Below are 18,270 nucleotides of genomic sequence, written 5' to 3' on the forward strand. Positions count from 1 at the left end.
AATAATTAACCGAAATATGTCCACTTCGTCTTTTAACTACGGCATGCGGCTCAGTTATAGGTTTCAACGGCAAGATGGCAACGATAATGGAGCTTGGTTTGCAGGGTCGTCTTTTACTCTGAGACCCGGCTCAGTTGACAAGTTTCAACGGCAAGATGGCAGCAGCGATGGAGCTCGGTTTGCAGGGTCGTCTTTTACTCCGAGACTCGGCTCAGTTTACAAGGTTCAGCGGCAAGATGGCAGCAGCGGTGAAGCTCGGGTTATAGGGTCATCTTTTACTCTCGGACCTAGCTCAGTTGATAAGTTTCAACCGCAAGATGACAGAGAGCAGCTCGCAGTGGAGAAGGGAGGGGGGAGGGGGGGGAAGGGGAAGAGAATAGGAGGGAGGGAAAGAGAGCAGCTCGCAGCGGTGGAGAGGATTTTGGCTTTACATAATTGTTTTTCATAAATTTTGGTGTCCATCTTGCCGTTAAAGGGTTTTCTGTCAGTTTCAAATTTGGGCGGTAAAGGCGACGTGTTCCAATTAGGGGACAGACGATGCGAGATCAAGACCTCCCCCCTCTCTCTCTCTCTTTTCATATTTTGGCATGAAGAAGCAGAGAGGCACGGTAGTAGTTTGGTTGCAGATATGAGCACAGGCGAGATTCCTCCCAATACAACCATCTACATCAATAATCTCAATGAGAAAATCAAACTCGAAGGTCAGTTCCTTCCCTATTACTCCCACACGACACATAAAAGGGAGTTCATTTCAGTATTCCACAAACAGACACACGACGCACAAAGGGAGTTTATTTGATAAAGGCGAACTTCTGTTTGTCTATGAAGGATGAAGCTTTCACCTTAGATTCTATTAGATTTGTAACTAACAAGGTTGTCTTAGACTCCCGAACCTTCTTTCTCACTTCTTATTTGCCAATTTTGGACTATATTATCTAAATTTAATTTTCTACAAATTGCTTAAATTCTTGAGCTTAAGAAATCTCTGTTCGCAGTTTTCTCTCAATTTGGGAAGGTATTAGAGGTTTTAGCATTCGAAACTCTGAAACACAAAGGGCAAGCTGAAGGGATGGGAGATCCATCATATGGATGGTCAAACCCGGTAGAAAGGTTGGGCAAAATTTCAAAAATTTATTTATTCCCATCCGGGAATTTAGAAAACTGCATTTTCAATGTTCGTTCTTATAACCAAACCAGACCAAATCTGAAACCAAATTAAGGGAGAGATATACCTGATACGGAATCCACGCAAAAAAGCTCCTCTCAATATAGGTGTTCACGCTCAAAGAGAATAACAAATCCTCCCTCCACTGAATATGACACAACTTAGGGTGAGGTAGGATCAGCAGGTCACCAAGAACTAGTGATTCTTTAGTAAGAATCGAATAGGACAGTGAGCACAACTTCTACATTGTTTTTTCTGGAAAAAAACAATATCAAGATCCAATCTTGATCCAATCCAAGAACTGGAGATCGAACAAGGTGGGGCAGCAAGAGCAGGAAGAAAAAGAACAGAAGGAAAGAGTAGTCTAACTGTGTTGTCTTCTCTCTGTACTCAGCAAACGTGTCTTTGGAGGTTCGCCCTACTCTCTTATTTATAGCCTTAAAGAGAAATTTTGCTAATTCCATTAGGAATTTCCTAATCCAAATCTTTATTTGGATCTGAACTCTTTAAGTAATAAAGATAATCCCTTATCTTATCTACAGATAAAGATCAGCCTTCCTAATCAAATTAGGAGTTCATTGATCCAAATCTTTATTTGGATCTGGACTCTTTTAATGGATAAGGATAATCTCTTATCTTTATCAAATCAGCCTTCCTAATCAAATTAGGAGCTCCTTAATCCAAATATTTATTTGGATTTAGACTCTTTTAGTGGATAAGGATAATAATCTACTGATCCAAATCCTAGATACGCCCCTATTTATTTAATCTAATTAACCTAGTTCGAAATGGGCTTTAGGCCCATTAAACTTTCAGGCTCACTTCCTTTTCAATGCTGGCTAGCTTAACTCTCTTTGTATAGCGTGGGACCCTATCATTGATCTACACAACAGCCACATGGGTTCAGCCTAGCCTTTGTTACAAGGCCTGGCCGAATTCACTACTGAATACAGTGAACCCCTGAGTCCTAAATGATCATTGGGTCCAACCATCTTATGAAGGCCCAAGGACTGTGAGTAGATGCAAGATTAGCCCATCATGTATAATCCTCAATGGTCTTATAATTAACCTCTCAGTCCATAATGATCAAACACTACACGACAAGAAATGACCTCTCCCTCGACTGCAATGTGCAGTGTTGCACTCTCTACTCACATGGACCCCAGGAATTAAAACCTTTTGCAAACATTTTGAAACCATAACATATATATATGTATATGTGTGTGTGTGTGTGTATGTCTATATAAATATATTTTGCAAAAACAAATTTCAACGATTGAAATCAACTACTGACAGTTTAGATTTCCATCAGAGAGAATGCATCCCCGATCATTCACTTTGTCCGACAAAGGGGTTAATCCTGTCACTATGACCCCCTCTAAAGATCTCACTAATTGGCATATCAAAGATAGTCTAGTCTGACACCTAGTGCAGTATCATAATCGAGTTTAGGGGTCAGGTGTAACATTCCAGTTTTGCCCATCTATCTCCAAGGTCCAGGGCAATACTGCAATTTTGGTCTGGTTCAGGGTTTCAAGAAAACCCACATTGCATGTACCTCAAGTCTCACCCTGGCAGCTGAGACAAGCCACCCCAACCAATTTGGTGGTACATCAGTGTCAGCCTTGGCAGGATAAATCTCCCCAAATTTATCCAATGGTTGTGAAGATTCTAAACTAACACTAGTCTCATATTTGTTCAATTTAAGGATATTACACAAAAATACACCATATAACATGAATCAAATATGTACTTTATTCATTTACAATAAATGTCATAATGTACTTCATGTTGATTGGAGCTAAGGACATACACTGTCTAACAGCTCCCACTTGCACCTAGGTCCAATCGGGTATAAGCTGGAGTCCCAGACTTTCCACATGTTTCTCAAACACTTTCTGTGTCAGTGTACATTATTCATTTACAATAAATGTCATAATGTACTTCATGTTGATTGGAGCTAAGGGCATACACTGTCTAACAGCTCCCACTTGCACCTAGGTCCAATCGGGTATAAGCTGGAGTCCCAGACTTTCCACGTGTTTCTCAAACACTTTCTGTGTCAGTGGTTTAGTCAATGGGTCTGCCACATTCTCTGCTGATGCTACCTTTTAATATCAATCTCCCGTAGATCCAGTGTTGTCATTAAACAGTGGAATGGGTGGTGTGCTGAATTCCAAATTCTTGAATGAACACCTTTATTCATTAAGCAGCCTCACTTACGACAATGTGCTCGGCTTGGGTTGTGGACTATTTTTCCTGCTACACATGACCCTATCGTAAAGATATAACCAAATGTAGACATTCTACCATTTAGATCTGACTAGCAATTAGTATCAGCATACCCGACGATCTGTAGTGAACTACCATCAAATACCAGACAAAACTCTTTTGTCCTTCGAAGGTATTTCAGTATGCTTTTCACAGCGGTCCAATGCTATTGTCCTGGGTTAGATTGATATCTACTTACCACACTCACGGCCTGAGCAATGTTTGGCCGAGTGCACAACATGGCATACATGATGCTCCCTATAGCAGAGGCATAGGAAACTTCCTTCATGCCCTCAATCTCCTCAGGTATCTTGGGAGGCATACCCTTGGAGAGAGTGACTCCATGCTTGAAAGGAACATTTCCTTTCTTGGAGTTCTCCATACTGTATCTCTTGACTATTTTGTCAATATAAGTAGATTGGGATAATCATATTTTCCTCTTCGATCTATCTCTATAGTGTCAAAGTCCCAAGATATAAGAGGCCTCTCCAAGATCTTTCATGAAAAATTGCTGCGAAAGCCATACTTTCACCATTGTCAACATTCCTACACCATTCCCAATGAGTAGAATGTCGTCTATATACAGAACTAAGAATGTAACCTTATCCCCATTGATCTTCCTATAAACACAAGGCTCATCCGGATTTTGCTCAAAGTCAAACTGTTTGATAGTAGAGTCAAACCGGATGTTCCAGCTCCTAGAACCTTGCTTAAGTCCATATATGGATCGATTAAGTTTACATACCATGTGTTCCTAACCTGCAACTATGAAACCTTACGGTTGCTGCATATAGATATCTTTAGTAAGATCTCCATTCAAGAATGCGGTTTTGACATCCATTTGTCAAATCTCGTAGTCATGATATGTTGCTACAGCTAGTAGGATCCTAATGGATTTAAGCATGGCCACGGGCGAAAATGTTTCCTCATAATCGATTCTCTTTCTGAGTGTATCATTTCGCCACAAGACGAGCCTTTTAGGTCTCAACCTTACCATCAAGGCCATTCTTCCTCTTATAGATCCATTTGCAATCAATTACTTTTACCTCAGGGGGCGGATCTACCAGAGTCCAGACTCCATTGGTCTCCATTGAGTCAATCTCAACTTTCATGGCATCTACCCACTTCAAGGAATTTATGTCCAACATAGCTTCCGTATAAGTCACGGGATCCTCCTCCCTGGTCGTGGCTTCCACCAAGTAACTCTCTTGGTCATAGCCATAACGAACTAGAGGCCTGGATGCCCAGGTAGATTTCCTAGGTTGGTTATTAATTGGAGCTTGTAGGACATCTCCCATTACTCTTAAGCTCTCCTCATCAAGAACAACTTCCTAACAATGATTGTTCATGATGTAATCTTCCTCCAAAAAATGGGCACTTCGACTACACCTTCTGCTCTCATGGGTCATAGAATAAATACCCTATAGAGCCTTTTGGGTAACCTATAAATTGGCAACAACTAGTTTTAAATTCTAATTTGTCAGCACTTGTTCTTTTAACATGTGTTGGACAACTCCAAATCTTATTGGTCCAAAGATCATGGGGAGTCTTCGGAATGGATTTGGATGGAACTCGGTTTAGCACGTATATCGTAGTCTCCAATGCATAACCCCAAAAGGATGTGGGTAATTCAGAGTGTACGAGAAGTGATCGGACCATATCCAATAAAGTCAGGTTCCTCCTCTCTGACACACTGTTTAACTTTGGTGTAACATGAGGAGCTAGTTGTGATACTATCCCATTTTCCTTTAACTAGTCCATGAATTCATCAGAGAGATATCCACCTCCTCAATCTGATCAAAGGGCCTTGATGTGTCTCCCCAACTGTTTCTCGACCTCTTGCCTGAACTCTTTGAACTTTTCAAAGGATTCAAACTTGTATCTCATTACGTACACGTAACCATACCAATAGTGATCATCGGTAAATGTTATGAAATAAATGTGCTGGTTACATGTCCTAACATTCATGGGACCACATACATCAGTATGTATAAGGTCAGTCATGCATGTTGATCTTTCAGGCTTACCGTTAAATGGTCATTTCATCATCTTACCCTAAAGGCAAGGTTCACAGGTTAGGAAATCTTCTACAGTTGGAAAATCCAAATGACCATCATTTACCAGTCTTGTGATACGATCTATGTCAATGTGGCCAATTTAGTAATACCACAGGCACATGGGATTAATTGCATCACGGGTTCTTTTCTTGGGGTTATTATCCGACGTAGTTTCAATTATATTTGTTTCTAGAGAATGATGGAGAACATAGAGACTATTCTCAAGTTCTCCATATGCGAGGAATTTGTTATTCCTTTTGATAGTAATCACATTACTAAAAAGAACAAAATAACCATTCGCACACAGTTTTGAAACAGAAATCAAATTTCTTCTCAAATTGGGTACATAAAGACAATTTTTAATGTTATTATTCCTTCTCTAAAAAACAATTCTACAATTCCTATGGTTGTAGCTGCAACGCTTGCAAAAGTCCCCAAGTAAAGAATCACTTCACCGTCACTCAGTCTTCTGCTTGTCATGAACCCCTGCAATGTGTTACATGCATGAGTAAAAGCCTAGGAGTCAATACACCAGGAAGCAAAAGTCAACAACATATTGGTTTCTATGACAAAGGATTCAAAATTACCTTGTTTCTTGGTCTCCAAGTATTGAGCACAGATCATTTTCTAGTGGTCGATCTGTTTGCAGAAGTGACAGGCATCTGATGCCTTATCCTTCCTCTGCTTTTTAGGCTTGCTAGTTTTCTTCTGAGGTTTCTTCTTTGCCTTCCTCTTCTTCTTGTCTGGTTTGCCACCTTCAACAAGCATGGTAATGGACTCATCCTTCTTTATCAATTCTTCGGCCCTCTACAACGTATTGTTCATATTGTAATTCATTATGAACTGATTGAAGGAAGGAGGCAAAAAGTTTAGGAAGGCATCAACTTTGGTGACATGATCTAGCCCAGATCCAAGAGCATTTAGTTCATTGATATATCCCATCATCTTAAGACAATGGTCATGAACTAGCTGGTTCTTGGACATTTGTGCGGTCATAAACTGCTTTAGGACCTTCTGACGAGTAGAATGATTCTGCTCTTCATACACTGTCCTTAGACTATCCGAAATATCTTTGGACACTTCGATCTGATCGAATTGTCGATGTATTTGATTGTCTAAGGAGGCTATGATATAACACCAGGCAAGAGAGTTTTTCTCTTCCCATTCTTGATATTCCCTCCTGCGGGCCTCAGAAGCCCTATCACCCGGATGATCCCGAGCAGGGTTCTTAGCAACTTTGTCCAATTTCTTGGACATCAAAACCAACATCTGGTTACGATACCAGTCAGCGTAATTTGGGCCCTTAAGCTTATTATCATCCAACAGTTTGGCAAATTGTTCGTTTGCCATTCTTGATAAAAGGCAAAGCAAATATTAGTCCACAACCCGATTTGATTCATGTTATCTACATAAATATGGCTTTTAATCTATGTTCCATTTCCATTTGTTCATCTCTGAGATTTCTCTCCTACCTCAGTGGCGGAGACAACGAAGTTTGTCTCTGAAAATGTGCGAAACCACATAGAGTGCATAGAGCCAAATGTTTCAGCTGCATAACCTGACCACCTTCTGTGAAGGATCACATCCACTCATCTCATGAGCTTTCCCTTTGGCCTCTATCAGACAAGGTTCATTGACATTTTAGGTTAAACTTTTTTGTCCAGTGAGTGTTTATCCATCATATTCGTGAACGCCAAGGTACCGTGAGAGAGTCTTCCATTTCAGGATAGGTCCCTCCCACATCGGTCTATGACGCCCCTATCATCTTATGAAACAATCCAACAGATCCTGCAGCAAATGAATAGTCCAATTTTATGGTGCATCTCCTTATTACTGAAGGACTCATCTTCATGCTAATGATGGAAGGCCTTTAGAGAGTTCATCATATGAATCTCCCTATCACATGCACTCATATTTCAGTGGAAGAAACGAAATATTACGCCCTAGTTTTATTTAGGTCAAAGCAAAGTGGCTCCCACTGACTTTCTCAAAGCCATATTTAAATGGGCCCTAAACGGCTAGGGTTCCGCACGGTTCCTCTTCAAGAGGAAGCTGATGTAGGGCCCACCAAACGGGGAGATCATCCAATGATCTTATGGACACTATGGCAATGATGTGCATTCAGCCATGGTGTACGAAAGAACCACAATTAAAATAATCATGGGTCAAATACTTATGGCCCATGTACGTAGCACATCATACATCCATACATCACATGCATGAAACAATGTCGCAGGGTGTGCCATTCTTGGCACCAAAAAGATTCGATCTCCATCACATGTGTAGCCCAAATATTTAAGAAACATTCACAGAACAATTCTATAAATATAACAGAATAATAAAGATTTATTTTCTAGATCATCCGCCCATAATCTAGGAACCAATTCCCAAAAAAACGCTAATTGCACAAATCGGGGAGAGTGCCTTCTACCCATTTGCGCAGATTCAGATCTGTTCTAATTTGGTTCAAGACCTGAACCTGGCTCTGATAACACTGAAGGGATGGGAGATCCATCATATGGATGGCCGAACCCTATAGGAAGTTTGGGCGAATTTTCAAAAATTTATTTACTCTCATCCGAGAATCCTATTCCCAATTTAGAAAACTGCATTTTCAAGGTTCGTTCTTGTAACCAAACCAGACCAAATCTGAAACCAAATTAAGGGAGGGATATACCTGATACGAAATCCACGCAAGAATGTTCCTCCCAACGTAGGTGTTCACGCCCAAAGAGAGTACCAAATCCTCCCTCCACTGAATATGACACAACTTAGGGTGAGGCAGGATCAACAGGTAGTTCTTCTAGTGATTCTTCAGCAAGAGCCAAATAGGACAGTGAGCACAGCTTCTAGATTGTTTCTTCTGGCAAGAAACAATATCAAGATCCAATTTTGATCCAATCCAAGAACTGGAGATCGAACAGGGTGGGGTGGTAAGAGCAGGAAGAAAAAGAGCAGAAGGCAAGAGTAGTCTAACTATATTGTCTTCTCTCTGTATTCAACGAATGTGTCTTTTGTTAATCCCATTAGGAGTTTCCCAATCCAAATATTTATTTGGATCTGGGCTCTTTAAGTGATAAGGATATTCCCTTATCTTATCTGCAGATAAATATCAGCCTTCCTAATCAAATTAGGAGTTCATTGATCCAAATCTTTATTTGCATCTAGACTCTTTTAGTGGATAAGGATAATCCCTTATCCTTATCTGCAGATAAATATCAGCCTTCCTAATCAAATTAAGAGTTCCTTGATCCAAATCTTTATTTGGATCTGGACTCTTTTAGTGGATAAGGATAATCCCTTATCCTTATCTGCTGATCCAAATCCCAGATCCGCTCCTATTTAATTAATCTAATTAACCTAGTTCGGAATGGGCTTTAGGCACATTAAACTTTTAGGCTCACTTCCTTTTTAATGCTGGCTAGCTTGGCTCTCTTTGTATCGCGTGAGACCCTATCATTGATCTATACATCAGTCACATGGGTTCAGCCTAGCCTCTGTTACAAGGCTTGGCCGAATTCAATGCTGAATACAGTAAACCCTTGAGTCCATCACTATGGGCTCTTAATGGGCACAACATTTACACTAAATGGTCATTGGGTCCAGCCATCTTATGAAGGCCCAAGGATTGTAGGCAGATGCAAGATTAGTCCATCAGGTATAATCCTCAGTGGTCTTATACTTAACGTCTCAGCCCATAATGATCAAACACTGCCCGACAAGAGAGGACCTCTCCCTCGGCTACAAGGTGCAGCGTTGCACTCAGGCTTGGGTTGTCTTCGAGGATGTTTCTTCTGCCACCAATGTGCTCAAGCAAATTTATGGTTTCCCGTTCTATGACAAGCCAATGGTACACCTTGCTTTAATTAGTAATTTAACCACAACCATGTCATTCTTTGATACGAATCCAACGTGCAAAATCAACATTACTTTTCCCTAGAAGGAGTTTTTTTTCTTTTGTTCATAGCTACTTTCTATGATAGAGTAACGTCTGAATGCCTTTTGAATACGCTACTGCAATCTGTGAAAAAGCTTCATTAGCTTTGCTTGTTCTGTGAACCGTGCTGGAAATACATGCTCAATATCAAATATTAGACATGGCTAACAGCCAAAATTTAGTGACGAATGTGAATGAATGCTTGTTCACTGGTAACTGGTAGTGCTAACCCCCCCAAAGGAGTGCACATCGAACCAGAAAGAAAGAAAACAAGAAAGAAAGGGAAACAATGAAGGTGAACTCTTAATAAGTGAATAATCTAATGAGTCATTTATTTCATTTCGTTCTTCATTTCTCTCCATTTTCATATATAATAAGTGAAGAAGCTGGAAGGGTTGCCTCCCCCAAGTAATGACACTAAGAAGTTTTAGAACTTAACTACTCGTAGATGTGCCATTGAACCTTCAATGCTTTTACAGTTAAATAATTATGTTTGGAGAATTCATGCAACCCAGGGATGCTGCAATGAGCTGATGTTGTAAACAAGAAGTGTAGAATGAGTATAGGTGAATCAGCAACTGTGGAACAAATTCATAAAGCTTCTTTAAACAATCCACGGGAGAGTAGAATAAACAACCAGAGTATGCTTTGGAATGCCAAATACAGTGGTAGTAACAAAAAATGGTCCAGAAACAGCAATACATCCTTCAACAATTATTCCAAGGTGACAATTATCACTTATCAATGATACCAAAGTTTTATGGAAGGCTGATTTGCTACAAAAATAGGTCAGCAAACCAGACTGCACCTCTGAGAAGGACCTTACCAGATTTGGTATTACTTGATTTTTTTTCTTATTTCTCCATGAAAAGTCCAAGGGAAAACATCTCCCGGGTCTGAAAATTCTCAGAATAGTCACCATCATCTCAAAAGTCTATCATTCAGGGTACATTGGGTCTGGAAAGCCTCAGCAAAGTGTTTGAATGTGAAAGTTCAGGGGGTCTTCGTCGCAAATGAAAATTGGGGGGCCTAAGTGTCACTACCTCTAAAGTACAGGGTGGTAATATGTAATTTACCGTAATAAATATGAGGTAAAATTGTCCTGAGAAAAACATAATACATGAAGAGATTTCTCCCCCAAGAAAACACTTATAAAGATGTGAGCTCTTTTCATGGGATCAAATAGATTTTTCCCCTCAAAATGTTTTTGTTCTTAGTAAAGGGATTATCATGTATCTCCTCAAAAATGAAAAATTCATGATGCTATTGATTCACTGATGATGCAACTGCCTTGTTTGCCATGTAATTATTATTTATCTCAGGCTCTTCTCTTTCACGTCTTTAACATTTTCATTTTATTTGTCAATTTGAACTGAAACACAATTACACTGTTATCATGTTCTTGCATGATTTTTTGGCCATATTTATGTTTTTCTTCAAATATGTCCATTGCATTATTGGCTTTGTTACTGATTAAAGTAGTTTGTTATTGATATTTTTGTATCAGTAGAAGCTGTCCTCTCGTTATTCTTGGTTTAGAGTTTTGTTTTGGTAGTTTAAATGCAATTGAGTATGCCACTAGCATACATGTTTTTCTTCATTTTTGTTCTATGTATCAACTGTTTTTTTTTTTTTTTTCCTTTGGTGAAAATGTATCAATTGTTCTAGTTTATGTGAGTTGGTATTCTTCTGTCATATCTACTTCCCAAGGCATGTGGAACTCATTTTTTGAATACACTACATAAAATGTGATTGATGATCTGTGGTAAATGCAGAGGATACAGTATGCAAAGACAAAACCTGATATTGTAGCAAAAGCTGATGGTACCTTCGCTCCATGAGAAAGACAAAAGCGGCATGAAGAAAGAGGTATAGTGGTTCTTTCTGTTATTATAACCCACCTTAGCTAATTTCTTTCTCTTACAAAGTGTTCTCTGTCATACACTCGAGTTATGATGCCTTCAGTCATCTTAAATCTGTTAGTTTCCATTGACACATTTAGGAGGAAGCTTGACATCTTTCACTCCATGCATCTGTAACTATCTGTGGTGTCCTGAGCCTGACTTTTTGTCTGATGTTTTGGTTGATTGGTATTCTAATTTCTTCCCCCATCTGTTTACTTGTGTGTCTTCATTGGTGTCTTTCGGCACACATTATTATTTCAAGAAAAAACTTTTTTTTGGGAGGGAATATCCTCCTTAATTGCTCTTGATATGCTTATGATTGTTTGAGGAAAAATTTTCAAGGGATGTGATTCAAGATAAACCATGCGATGCTTGAAGCTACTTTCTTGATTTCCATGTTTGTTTTGGGCCATGAATTGGACAAAATCCATTTATGGTTCCATGCATCACATCAACCAATTAAGTCATGGGCTTGGTATTTGATGCTTCGAGGCAAATTATTGGATTGCAGTTTTGGGCCATGAAAGTGACTGAACTGAATGACCTATTTAGGTGTATAGAGATCAACCCAAGATGCCATTTGCCCTTAGGGAGCTCACAGCCTATTTAACAATTTATTTGCTGAAAGACAAAGAAGCTAGTCATTTAGTGAAGCTGTCCAGCCACTCCAGCCATTACTAAATGGCCTCTAAATGTACAAGTGTCTCCAAAAGGAACAACTTCTCTCACATGTACAACTTTATTGCAGACTCTGCATGTCTAGGAAGGTCATGTTGTAGAATTGTTCTAGTGTTCATATGCCATATAACCAAGTCCAAGGGCCAAAAGCATTTTTGTATAGTTAAGTGCAGATTACACTGGTGAAACATAGTTTTTACCTTTTCCTCTTTTCCTTTTTTATAGGTGAAGATGTTTTTACTAGGTATAGTTTTTTGGTCTAAAGATTAAGTAGTGCTTAAAAAGCCCCATATACAAGGATTTTATGTGAGACCATGTACAGTACAAAATATACATGTTCAGCTCTATACATTAAAAGAATTAAAAATAATTGATCCCATTGGCTACCAATGATTTATCCATCACATAGAGAAAATATTGCAACTTATCCTTTCTTCTACAACACTAGAATGAAATAAAATTCTTGGTTTTCTCAAAGACCAGTAATGCAAAACCTTGATTTTGACTTTGGACAAATCATTCACTAATGCAACATTCTGGAAATCATAATCATATCGTAAATTGTAGAGAAACTGATAAAATAATTGTAAATTGTAGATAAGGTTGAATCAAATTGAATAGTAAACCATATTCCAAATCATACAATTATTTTTGTTGTTTTAGAAATCTATCATACTACTAATTTATCAGAAAAAAACAAAAAAAAAAAAAGAAATCTATCATTATATTAGAAAACACAGTGATTTTACCTCATTTTTATCCATATTTACCATGCATGCACTTGATAAATAGAGTTTACTATGGGGATGTTCATGGGCCGCTGGGCTGGACCGGGACCTCATGACTTTTTTGCCCTCTTTCCTGATGAAACATTTCCATGTTGCTTCCATGATTCTCCAGTAAACCAATTTGAAGAGAATTGGGAAGGAACATTTAACATTGTTATTACCAAGTTCCCCCATGGTCTGGGTTTGTTTTGGAAAATTTGTGCATCATAAATTGTCGATCAGTCATTACACACTCACTTCTGGCTTCCCCTACAGATCCATTTTGTCACATAAAGTTCCATCTGAAGTGGGGGTATAAACCTTCCATCCTGGCAAATGTCTAATGAAAGTCTATCCCATCAGAAGGGGGTATAATAAACCTTCCATCCACCAGCTGTTCTTTTTGCAATATTGACCAGGATACCGCAGACCATCTGTTTTTGCATGGTCCTATAAACATGCAAATCTGGGCTCATTTCCTTGTCAATCTTTAGCTAAGCTGGGTCTTTCCAAAATCCACCCATGATTTCCTTAACAGTTGGCATATTGATGGAGTAAGCAGAAAAGAATGGATTGGCTGGATTACTTGGCACTTGATACCAGTTCCTGTAGTCTATCTGGATGGAAAGAAACTGCAGAATACTACCTAATTTTCAAAAACAAATACTCCCAACTTGATGAATCTTCCATAATATGGCAGCAAAGAGCATCTCTGTGCCAACAGTGTTATACCAGGCATTTTACTGTTGCAATTACTATATTTTTTATTGCTTTTTGAGTTTACCAGAGATGTACCTTTTGTCCAAAAAGAAAAGGAAATGTAAGATTATTTGAGATTGACTTGGCTTTTACCTTTTAATTAAAATCTTTCTATAGATTCATTTTCTAAATCCATGCAGCTGAGAGAAAGCGAAGAGAACAACATGATGCCAACCAAGGTGGGATGGATGTGAATTCTGCATATGCGGGTGCCTATGGTGCATCTCCTGTAAGTATGTTTTATCTTATCCATTTTCCTTTTCTCCCTAGACACACTACTTTTCTTTAGGCTGCGTTTGTTTCAGGTGTAAATTCAGTTTTACACCAATGAAAAAGTTGGCGCTGGTTCAGTGATCGATGGAAAATAGAACCAGGTGGATTTAAATTTTTACGCTGATGATGTTTGGCCGTCACGGTGTAAAGCGAAAGGCTTCTACTCTGTTTCTGCTCTAGAACTCTTCCTAAAGGAAGTTACCACATTTTGCTTCGAGAAACTCTAGCTGAAAAACGGATCAACGATCGATCGGGAAAATCATCAGCAAGAACTGACAGAGAGAGAAAAATAAAAGTTCTAGCCTACTGAGAAGCTAAAACCGGAAGTTTCGCCTTAATGGGATCTTCCCTGGTATTCACGATACAAAAAAAAAGTATTTAGCTCAGCAAACCACAGAAATCTTTGAGGCAGTTTAAAGGATCAGATTAGTTTATCAGATCTGAATGGTTTTCAAATGCTCTCTCCGGCTCTTTTTTTCTCACGCTTCAAAAAAAGTCCAAACGGTGCACAGAAGAACCAGGTAGAACTTGATCTTTCATCGCCAATTCTGCTGAGATCACCCTAAGTGGAGTTTTACGCTAATTTACAGTATAAAACAACACCTAAAACAAACGTTTGGTAAAATTACATTTTAATTTTATTAAAGTTTGGTAAACATGTAATTTTACACCGAGAATCGATGTAAAATTACATTTTAATTTTAATTTACATCGAGAATCGATGTAATAAATATATCGACGTATTTATTACATCGTCCGCTCGCTCTCTCTCTCTTCTCCTTCTCTCTCTCGCTCGCTCGCTCTCTCTTTCTTCTCCTTCTCTCTTCTTCTCCGGTTCTCCCCCCCTTTTTTTCTCTTTCCACCGCTGCCACCTACCTCGATGTTTTCTCCGGTCTCCACTACACCCTGACGCCTTCCTCACTGAACTCTTCAGTCTTCACTCACCTTTGAGAGGAGACCCTCACTCACTCCCACCTGTTCCTCCTCTTCTCCCCTCCCTGAGGCAGAGCATTTAATAGAATAAAACCAGCCACAAGAAAGTTTTAGCTTTTCTTCTTTCTTCATTCGTGCTCTGTTTCTCACAAAACCAGGGCATAGAACGTTTCACAGTTCCCTTCTTCCTATTAATCATCTCCATTGTTTCTTTTGCAGGTAAAAGAGGCTACCAAAACGTGTGCAGATGCAGGGTCTCAAGTCTCAGGTAAAAAAGGCTAACGACCTTCCTTCGGCAGTGAATGTGGTTCAGCTTCCCAAGCAATGGACTGTTACCTGTTATATTGGTTGCCTCGCCGTCTCCGGTGACCTACTCTATGCCGCCTCGGGTTCCGTTAAGTCTCGCTATTTCGGAAAGGAAGCTCTTCACCGCTCACCAGGACTCTAAGATCCGAGTCTGGCAGCTAACCCCAACCAAACGACATCAACTCGTGGCAACGACATCTACCGAAGAACTACGTCCGCGTCAGACATCACAAGAAACGGGTATGGATTGAACACGCTGACGCTGTCTCTGGCCTCGCCATCAGCAATGGTTTAATCTACTCCGTTTCCTGGGGTAAGTGCCTGAAAGTATGGCGGGCGTCGGATCTCCGTTGCTTGGAGTCCGTGAAACCCAAGGCAAATCTCCACTGCAACCAGCTGGAGAGGAACAGTTGTTCGTTCTCTCTTTCTCTCTTCTTCTTCTTCTTCCCCTGCTTCAGATCGTCTTCTCCTCCTCTACACCATCTCCCGCTGCAACATATCAGAAAACGTAAACTCCATTTACGTTGATGTAACCAAACAGGACAATTGTAAATCGGCACAATGGCCGGTCCGTATTTTACACTCTTACCGAACCATCGTGTCTCAACTCTATCAATGGAAAAGAGCATTTACACGAAAAATAAATGCAGCGTAACCTTGGGCTCAGTTTGGAAAGAATGCAAATACAAATATGTGGAGTGCAAAACCTTGTACTTTGTATGTATTTGCACTCTACATATTTGTATTTGTACTTCTTCCAAACTGACTCTTTTCTCAAACAAACTCCAATTATTTTCTTCATCTTCTGGTGTAAAATCTTTCTTATTTTTGCATGTCCATCTTACAAAGTATCCATTTCGGAATCATGTGGAGTCATTCATTCCGGACTGCCTAGGAGGAATCCATTTGTTAACGGCTGAAAGGCCTGAAATTGCACAATTGAAAGATTTATTACATTGTCTTTTAATTGTTAAAATAATTAAATAATAAAATTTTCAGAGGTATAGTGATCGACCCAACTTTAGTTTCAGCCATTAAAATAGCCTTTAAAAGACAAAACAATAAGCTTTTCAGTTTAGTATCTTCAGCTGTTATCAGAAGGCCTTTAACCATTGAAAATTAGGGTCATTTTCCATGAATGATGAATTCATTATAGGCATTTGGAATAAAAATAAAAAATGATTTAGCTTTTTAAATCCAAAATCCTTGATGACTTATTTTTTCTATTTTTGATTACAATCTTCAACTGTAAAACGGTACTACAATACTAAGAAGAAGAAGAAATTCACCATGTATAAGATTCAGAGACTAGTCGGCACTTAAACCGATCCCTCTAAATTGATTTTGAAAAAAATAAATAAAACATAAAAAAAGCACTGATTCGAGCGTATTGGCCTGTATTGATATTTAAAACCTTGATTAATTACCAGAAACCGGGATAAGGGTGCCTTCTCCGGTAACACTCGAACAATAACTAAACCTAATGGATTATTCAAGAGTCGATCAAATAAATCATGGGAGACTTCAAAAGAAAAATCAAGTAGATAAAATGTGAAACAGTTCAGCCTCAAGTAGATCATGAGATTTCCGTTGGGAGTCAGTTGAATGCAATGGGTGGTTGTGGGATTATGTGATGGTGACAATGATCACAATGGGATGAACCTTATCAATTGGCTTCAATGGATCATATCATATGTTTGGCATCAAGGAGTTCTATTTCTTTCAAATGAACGTTGTGCTTTCATTTCCTACCATTTTGTGTTTCTCTTATTTTTCTATCAAACAAACTGATGCAGCCAAAACCCACCAAGCTAATGTATCTCGAATTCACATCGGTGCTCCACACCATTACTAGTTTGGAATATGTTCTCAATGCATTCTCGATCGTTTATTTCACCTTGGACTTGGAGTACAACCTCGTTTATTTCACCTCAATGCATGTCGTGCTCACTTTGAATGAATTGACCTGCTGACTTGAAGATCAATCGTTACTTGGCCCTTGGGAGTAAGACGAATGGCGCAAGTCTGGATCTCCTGCCCACGAGAACTTTGTTCACATTTATTACAGCCACATGGAGAACATTTCATCTTCTGCATGGTATCATGCAGGGGGAGATGTTTCCAATTCACGGGGGTAGTGCATTATGGGTAGGCGTGGGCAGAGTTCTTGTGGACAGGAGATCCAGAGTCCAAACTCGAACCACCAATACTAGCACATTCAATTTGGGCCCACCACTGATCATGTGCATATAACGTGTCAACCATTGAATGCCAAGTGGACTAAGATTTCAACCACATGGGAGTGATATGTTCATTTATGAATAAGACTTTTCTACAATAAATTAATGTGAATCCCCATCTATTCCAATACACCATCACCTTTGTTGTGGGCTCGGGCGTAGGATCTCGTCACGGGTCGGTCCACGGGGAGAAAGCCCTGCTTTCCCTTGTGCCTTCCCTTGCGTGCAGAACCTATTGTGGAAAACCGAATGGGTGATTTGTCCAAGAGACCACCCGAACTCTCCGAATGGGTGATTTGTCCAAAAGACCACCCGAACTCTCCCCACTCTCTTTCTTGACTGGAAAACTGAATGCCTTTATTTCAACTCATAACTCCTTAAATAGGAGATTACAAAAATGGGGTTCTTGTTGGATTCGGCTAGGGTAATCCAACTTAAACTCAAACTCCTAATTACCTACTCCTAAAGGTAACACAACTCTTACTTAAGATAAGATAAGATAAGGATAAGGATAAGGGATGAGGAATGGGGTAGCTGGCGGCGAGTTGGCGGGCAGAGCTGATGTGGTAAGATAAGTGTGGACTCACCCTGATGAGCTATCGTGTGGGCCCCGCTCTACTGCTGCTGCCGGCGGTGCGCGCGTCTCACAGTGCTGCTACCGTGTGGTGCGTGCTGCTGCCGTGCGGTGCATGCTGCTGTGTGTGGTGCGTGTTGCTGCCTAGTGTTGTTGTCATGCGGTGCGTGCTGCTGCCTAGTGCTGCTGCCGCGCGGTGCGTGCTGCGCGCTGCCGTGCGGTGCGTGCTGCTGCGCAACGCTGTCAGAGGGTGTCTGCTGCTGTGCGGCCTGCTATGCGTGCTGCTGCCTATGACTGCACTGTCGGGCGGTGTGTCCATAACATCACACCCCTCCTGGACAACGAGCTTGTCCTCAAGCTCGAATTCTGGATACGTGGCTTGGAACTCTGCCAATGGGTCAAACGG

At 40.0% G+C, this 18,270-nt stretch overlaps 1 long non-coding RNA gene across 1 annotated transcript; it reads left to right on the forward strand.

Moving 5' to 3' along the window:
- The first annotated feature begins 392 nt into the window (after positions 1–392).
- Positions 393–16,009, forward strand: LOC104606186 (uncharacterized). Its single transcript, XR_016085992.1, has 5 exons — positions 393–701; positions 11,206–11,299; positions 13,679–13,767; positions 13,844–14,332; positions 14,964–16,009. It is a non-coding gene; the product is annotated as an uncharacterized LOC104606186 (long non-coding RNA).
- Positions 16,010–18,270: the final 2,261 nt, after the last annotated feature.

The sequence above is a fragment of the Nelumbo nucifera genome, chromosome 4 (assembly GCF_055504915.1).
Source record: "Nelumbo nucifera cultivar China Antique chromosome 4, China Antique-T2T, whole genome shotgun sequence".
Classification (NCBI taxonomy): Eukaryota; Viridiplantae; Streptophyta; class Magnoliopsida; order Proteales; family Nelumbonaceae; genus Nelumbo; species Nelumbo nucifera.